This window comes from Saccopteryx leptura, chromosome 2 (genome assembly GCF_036850995.1).
Source record: "Saccopteryx leptura isolate mSacLep1 chromosome 2, mSacLep1_pri_phased_curated, whole genome shotgun sequence".
NCBI lineage: Eukaryota > Metazoa > Chordata > Mammalia > Chiroptera > Emballonuridae > Saccopteryx > Saccopteryx leptura.
The window spans coordinates 285,309,491-285,315,565 of record NC_089504.1 but is presented as its reverse complement, the minus strand read 5'-3'; the positions used below and the strand labels follow the sequence as shown (position 1 = coordinate 285,315,565).

Below are 6,075 nucleotides of genomic sequence, written 5' to 3'. Positions count from 1 at the left end.
CTTATTGAGATAACAAACATGTAGACAGTTTCACTGACTTCCCAGATTAGCATAATGTACTCAAGGAAAACAGCAAAAAGTGACATGAAAATTGAACATGATAAGCCTGACCTGTGGTGGCGCAGTAGGATAAAGCGTCAACCTGGAACACTGAGGTTGCCGGTTCGAAACCTTGGGCTTGCGCCTGACCTGTGGTGGCACAGTGGATAAAGCTCAACCTGGAAATGCTGAGGTCGCTGGTTCGAAACCCTGGGCTTGCCTGGTCAAGGCACATATGGGAGTTGATGCTTCCAGCTCCTCCCCCCTTCTCTCTCTCTGTCTCTCCTCTCTCTCTCTCTCTGTCTCTCCCTCTCCTCTCTAAAATGAATAAATAAATAAATAATAAAAAAATATATCTTGTATACCCTCTTGAGGGCACACACACGAAAACTTGGGCTTGCCTGGTCAAGGCACATATGGGAGTTGATGCTTCCTGCTCCGCCCCCTTCTTTCTCTCTCTCTCTCTCTCTCTCTCTCTCACCTCTCTCTAAAAATCAATAAATAAAATATTTTTTTAAAAATTAAAAAAAATTGAACATGACAAGTTATTAAAGGAAAATGATTAAAAGGGGAAAGTGAAGTATCACTAAGGTAGAAAATTAAAGCCTAGACTTCTGTTTAGAAGAAAACAGATCAACTATGGATTTCACAAATCAGAAGTTTATAAATTCAATACAATATAAATCCTTTTGAATGTAAAAGCCGAGTTGAAATTAAAAGATCTATAAACTGTTAATTTTTGACCTTAAAAAGTACCAATTCCGATCAAAGAAGGCCACAACAGTTAAGACTGTATTACTTGATTTTATTTTACACTAGGTGGCGCACAAAGCAATCCTCCTTAATAAAGTTGACAATTTTCACTCAGAATGTTTTTAATAATACACATGTTTTTAAAAAGTATTCTTACAAATTGTTCTACAATCCATACAATAAGTTGGAAAACAATGTTTAGAAAACAAAGGCCAATGTAAACAGACAGGTTAACACAACTAGAACAGTACAAGTTTTATATGGCTCTGATTTTACAGTTTTCTTACTGTGTCAACAATGTTAGAAATCTCTTCCTTCAGCTAGCGCCATTGCTTAGAATTTACAGAAATACCTTCTTTTCCCCATTTCATCTCATCTTCAGGATCCATCCAATATTCTCTAGTGTCAGCTAGGAGTTTTTTCCTTTAAATGAATGTGGATTACCTCATTTTCCCAATTTGAAACATCTCTGCTCTTGCTGCTCTGCTTAGAAGATGATAGGGCTCTAGCAGTTTCATCAGTGTTTTGCTTCTTTACAGGTTTTCTGAAGTAACTTGCTTTTTCCTCCTTAACTTTTTGTCAACTTCACTGCCAGAATCGCTGCCAGAATCGCTTGAAGGAACAATTTCCTTTGATTTAAGCATTGCTACACTCCTGCTCTCGAATAGCCCAGTGCTCATTCACTCACTTGCAACTCAGGCCTGGAATTTCTTGAGTCCTGGTTCCTTTTAGTGGAAAGTTCATGACTACAATCTGGACACAAGGACTATTCATTGTTATTGGTTGTCATTGCTTCTTTCTTTCTTTCTTTTCTTAGAGAGACAGGCAAACAGACAGACAGAGGACAGACAGACAGGCAGACCGGAAGGGAGAGAAATGAGAAGTATTAACTCATAACTGTGTCACTTTAGTTGTTCAGTGATTGCTTTCTCATATGTGCCTTGACCAGGAGTCTCCAGCTAAGCCAGTGACCCCTTGCTCAAGCCAGTGACCTTGGGCTCAAGCCAGAGACCTTTGGGCTCAAGCCGGCAACCATAGGACCATGTCGATGATCCCACACTCAAGCCAGTGACTCCGCACTCAAGCTGGCAACCTCAGGCTTTTGAACCTGGAACCTCAGCATCCCAAGTTGATGCTCTATCCACTGTTCCACCACCAATCAGGCTATTCTTTTAAATTTAATTAAAAATTAATTTAATTATTTCCAATTTAATTTTGTGTTTTAATTATATAAAACATTTACATGGTTCCAACATCAAAACCATAAAAAGAAGGTGCTAGTACCATTTTATAGGTCAATAAACTAAGGCTCAGCATCATAGAAAAGTGAGTGGCCTTCCCCATCAGGAGCCAGGGACAAGATTACAGGGAGCCTGAGGGAATGGGCTTTTTGTCAAGAAGTAGATTTATTTGTACTCAAGGTCAAGCCTTCCAACCTTCAGCTGTTCTTTGTGGAACAGGCTGGCAGTCTCCCCTGAACACAAGAGTTTGCATTACTCAAAACAAGGGTCTGTCAGCTCAGCGGACAATTGTCTCCTATTCACACAACAGGGGTTCTTCCACATTGTTTTTCAGCCTGTAGGTCCCACCATTGTCTCCCTATCATTCCGCTTCCCATCTCACCCCCATCCTCATTCAGCTGCAAGAACCCTTAGAGCTATACTGAGCCATTCCGGGCCACTCCTTCGCCTGGACTAAGGACCCCTGCTTCCTGGCCCCTTTCAGAGGCTATCAAAGCCCCCATTCTCCAAACACAGCTGTGCCAGTGTTTAGCACTGCCTCCACCCTCCTCTTTGGCCCCACTTGTATATCCTCATGGCATTGAACCCAGGTGCCTGTGTGACATGACATGCAAGGGCCTCAGAGAATTATTAAGCTGCCTGGGCTCCCACCCCCAAGTCTGGGAAAGTGGGGGCAAGTGTTCAAGGGGCTGGGAAGGACAGGCTCTTCCTGTGGCCACTGTGGCTGGGAATCCAATGAGGAAGGCCCAAAGCTAACACTGGAGATGGGGTACTCTTGCGAGATTCTGTTTCCTCAACTTGGGTTGTGACCTCAGCTGAAGGGGGAGAGGCAGGAGATTGATTGTCCTCATAAAGAGGCTGGAAAGCTCCCCAAAGCCCAGGCAACTGGGAGGCAAGCCAGCTGGGCTGCACGTGGAAGAGAGAGGAGAGAGTCCCCACTTTTCTTCCTTTCTGTCTTCTCTCCACCTCTCTGACTTTCTCTCCCCGAAGACAGCTGGGAGCCCTGGCAGGACTCTGACCTGGGATGCAGGAGACTTTGTTTTGGTCTTGGTCAGTCAGTTACCTGCTTTCTGATCCTAGACAGTCACTTCACCTCTTTGGGTCTCAGTTTCTTTGTCCAGAAGATACCTAAGGTTACCTGAGACATTCTCCTTCTGTTACTGGGCTAACAGTTTTACTTGAAATCTGGCTTTCATTCTTCCTGCTTCCATTGATTCTGTTTGCTTTCAACCAGTCCCTAAGGGTCCCTTTCTTAGACATAGAAAGGAAGGTCTTGGTTTTTGCCTCTGCTCAGAAAGCAAATAGAAATGGGAAGGTGGTCATATGGTCATGGGTCAAGATGCAAGTGAAGCAGTGAAGAAAGTCCTTGAGCAACTACCAGTTCAAAGTATGATTAGACTTCACTGTGAATTTTCATCGCTAGTAATGTTGGGAAAGTGTTGGGGAGGTATTTTTTCCTCCTGTAAGAAATCCTTGGTCTGATCTGTGGTGGCGCAGTGGATAAAGCGTCAACCTGGAACTCTGAGGTCGCTGGTTTGAAACCTTACACTTGCCTGGTCAAGGCACATATGGGAGTTGATGCTTCCTGCTCCTCTCCCCCTTTTCTCTCTCTTTCTCTCTCTCTCTCTCCTCTCTAAAATAAATAAATAAATAAATAAATAAATAAATAAGAATGTAAAGCCTTGATCATCTTCTTAAAAAAAAAAAAAGAAAGAAATCCTCAAGAAACCCTCTCTCAAATACTGATCCCTTCATCCCAGTCACAGAAGAGTGGCCCATTCCTAGCCAGGGGATCTGGTGGAGATTAGGGGTGTGTGTGGGGGGGGGGCAAAGGAAACTGACAAGATTTTGCTGTTTTGCTGAGCCATGGGCCAGGTGCTTTCCTTATCCAGCCCAAGTACAGTAGGCGCCACCCCATGCAATAAATGTCACCCAGTATAGGAGACGTCACCCCGCATAGTAGAGGACACCCAGTACAATAGATGTCACCCAATGCAATAGATACTACTGCAGAAAAGTAAACATTTTCGAGAAAATAAGACTTCTTAGGTCTTGCCACTGCTAATGGCAAAACAGGCATTTACCTCAGCGCCCAAGACTCAGATCCTGGCTCTCATCAATATCTTCACAGCAGCGGCTGTCTGTTCTCTCACTATGTCTGGTTTCCCATCAGGGGGTCTGCCTCTTGGAACAGACTGTCTGGTACGAGCCCTTGCCCATATGCTGCTGGCTTCAGTCAAAATTGGATTGCCCCAAAATGCCTATTCACACTTCTAGTCATGAGGAGAGGTAGTGAGGAAGGTCATTTTCTCCATCTTCTCAGGTCACAACCAGGTTTTCTGGAGGACAAAAGTACAGTTATATGTGAGCTACCACTGAGATTGAATTTCAGCCACTTGACTGCCCAGCCCCATTGAGCTCACACAGGGGGCAGCCATGTGAGGAGCAGGCTCAATGTGTACTCCCACGCAGACACTGTGCTGGGGGGGCAGGTTCTCCTTCAGCTTGGGGATGCAAGGTCTGAGTAGAGTCAAGGGAGGGCCTCAAGCTATCAGGTGCTGATCTTTTCCAAAGGCCTCAGGTCTTTCTCTCCGCTAGAACAGTGGTCCCCAACCTTTTTTGGGCCACGGACCGGTTTAATGTCAGAAAATATTTTCACGGACCGGCTTTAGGGTGGGACGGATAAATGTATTACGTGACCGAGACAAGCGTCAAGACAAGCGTCTTAGACGGATGTAACAGAGGAAATCTGGCCATTTTTTAAAAATAAAACATCGTTCAGACTTAAATATAAATAAAATGGAAATAATGTAAGTTATTTATTCTTTCTCTGAGGACTGGTACCAAATGGCCCACGGACTGGTACCGGTCCGCGGCCCGGGGGTTGGGGACCAGTGCACTAGAGGACTTGGGACAGCATTCCCAAGGCCTAGAGTAGTGCCTGGTCCACAGTAGACATTTGATATTTATTTAACAAAACCAATAAACTGAGCTCTCTTCCTCCCCAGACTATCTCAAGCACATTGCTCTGTCCTCTTCAGCCCCACAGCCCTTGACTGGGGCGTTTCTTTTACTGAAGGATTCTACCACCCTCCATCCCAGGTCTTCCTGTCCTGTCTCTACAGATGAGTCTCTGGGGAGGGGCTAGAAATTCATCTTTAGATTTTCATGGATTGGGGAAGAAGGGTTTTTTTTCTTTCTGTCTTTTTTTAAATTTATTACTTTTAGAGAGACAGAGAGAGGAAGGTGATGAAGGAAGAGACACACACACACACACACACACACACACACAGAGAAGCATTCATTTGTTGTTCCACTTAGCTGTGCATTTACTGGTTGCTTACCATATATACTCTGACAGGGGATCGAACATACAACCTTGGTGTCTCAGGACGATGTTCCAACCAACAGAGCTGAGTGGCCAGAGCCTGGGGGAGGAGTTTTTTTGTGAGATTTTCAAAGCCCTTGGAACCAAGTTCACAGCACTGGGAGTAGAAGTTTGGGCAGGGATGAATGGGGCAGTTGGGGCAGCTGGTAGAAGGCTGTCCAGAATTCTCATACAGGAGGGACTTGGGTGCAATTGAGATGGGAGACAGGAGCCTGACCTGAGGCTGAATTTGCATTGCAGGCACCTCACTTTCTTTGAGACATATGGGGTTGCTGCTGAAGATTATTGGGATTAAAGTCTCAGACAAGCATCTCTTGAGGCCACCACTGGTATACAGGGGAGAGAATCCAGGCATTTGGCTGTTCTGCTCACAGTCTGTGCCAGGGGCTTTGCCTGGAGTCCCAGGAGGGAAGAAGGAGGAGGGAAGAGAGAGAGCCTGGGAAAGAAGAGGGAAGCAGAGGCCCTGGAGCTGGGGAGGGGGTGTCATTGGTATTCTGGGCGCTGAGAAGTTCCCAATGGCTGGGCAGCACTCAAAGGTCCACCTCCTGGCACCAGGCTGCACATTCATCTGCGACAGCCCTGGCCAGGGGGTCCTCTGGGCTCCCAGCAACCCCTGCGTTTTGCACATTGGTTTGCATGAGCAGTAATGTCTGT

At 45.4% G+C, this 6,075-nt stretch overlaps 1 pseudogene; it reads right to left on the bottom strand.

Moving 5' to 3' along the window:
* Nucleotides 1-1,064: 1,064 nt before the first annotated feature.
* Nucleotides 1,065-1,436, bottom strand: LOC136393468 (activated RNA polymerase II transcriptional coactivator p15 pseudogene; annotated as a pseudogene).
* Nucleotides 1,437-6,075: the final 4,639 nt, after the last annotated feature.